Source organism: Fragaria vesca, linkage group LG1, assembly GCF_000184155.1.
Source record: "Fragaria vesca subsp. vesca linkage group LG1, FraVesHawaii_1.0, whole genome shotgun sequence".
In the NCBI taxonomy this organism is placed as follows: Eukaryota; Viridiplantae; Streptophyta; class Magnoliopsida; order Rosales; family Rosaceae; genus Fragaria; species Fragaria vesca.
The window spans coordinates 3,508,845-3,509,256 of record NC_020491.1 but is presented as its reverse complement, the minus strand read 5'-3'; positions in this window follow the sequence as shown (position 1 = coordinate 3,509,256).

The window sequence follows — 412 nt, the reverse complement described above, 5'->3', positions numbered from 1 at the left end:
TTCTTCTTCTCTCTCTCTCTCTCTCTCTCTCTCTCTCTCTCTCTCTCTCTCTCTCTCTCTCTCTCTCTCTCTAAATTTGATCCTCCATCTATCTCAGCCATGGCCACTTTATTCCCTTGAACTCACCCTAAAAAGAAGACGATCCTACCTCGATCCTCATTGTGTTCAGAAGCAACCACCTCCTACCTTTCTCTCTCTTTATCTTCTCCCCAACCTCCTCTAGCTTTTGCTAGAAATTTAGAAAGAGCCAAACAGTTTCTTTTGCTCTTGTTTGTTCCCACATACCCTGTTGTTGTTGCTCAGCATGATCAACAATATCTTCTAAAAACACTGTTTTTGTTTTCTCGTAGCGTACCCAAAGCGAGATCTTGTTGTTATTCCTATCGTAAAACTTTCGTTCTCTAATTCGAAA